This window comes from Gossypium raimondii, chromosome 6, assembly GCF_025698545.1.
Source record: "Gossypium raimondii isolate GPD5lz chromosome 6, ASM2569854v1, whole genome shotgun sequence".
NCBI lineage: Eukaryota > Viridiplantae > Streptophyta > Magnoliopsida > Malvales > Malvaceae > Gossypium > Gossypium raimondii.
The window spans coordinates 8,956,351-8,956,955 of NC_068570.1; the positions used below are offsets into that span (position 1 = coordinate 8,956,351).

The 605-nt window shown below is 38.3% G+C and overlaps 1 non-coding gene across 1 annotated transcript; it reads left to right on the plus strand.

The window, feature by feature from the left end:
- The first annotated feature begins 265 nt into the window (after positions 1–265).
- Positions 266–372, plus strand: LOC128042225 (small nucleolar RNA R71). Its single transcript, XR_008197430.1, has one exon. It is a non-coding gene; the product is annotated as a small nucleolar RNA R71 (small nucleolar RNA).
- Positions 373–605: the final 233 nt, after the last annotated feature.

The following is a 605-nucleotide window of genomic DNA, read 5'->3' on the forward strand; positions in this document are numbered from 1 at the left end:
ATAAACCATCAATTTTTTTATTTAAAAGTTCTATCTGATTCGATAACATGGTGGCTGCGTCTAAGTTAAAAACACTGACTGCTTTCATCAGCTTTGTCCTCATGACTTGCCACTGATAATTATTCTGTGTCATCTCCTCTCTATAAACTCATAAGCCACTTTAGGTGTTTTATTGTTCAGAGTACCACCTACTGCTGCATCTATCAACTACCTAGTTGAGGGGTTCAAATCGTTGTAGAAGGTTTGAACCTGTAGCCATAGAGGTAACCCATGGTGAGGGCACATTCTCAATAAATCCTTATACCTCTCCCATGCATCATATAGGGTCTCTAAGTCAATCTTCACGAAGGAAGAGATATCATTCCTCAGCTTAGTTGTTTTAGCCGGTGGGAAGTACTTCAGTAGGAATTTCTCGATCATTTGATCCCATGTAGTGATAGAACCTTGTGGTAAAGAATTCAACCACTGTTTAGCATTGTTCCTCAAATAGAAGGGAAACAACCATAAGCGAATGGCATCATCAGAAACGCCATTTATCTTGAAAGTGTCATAGACTTCTAGAAAATTAGCCAAATTAGTATTTGGATTTTCGTCTTGCAAACCAT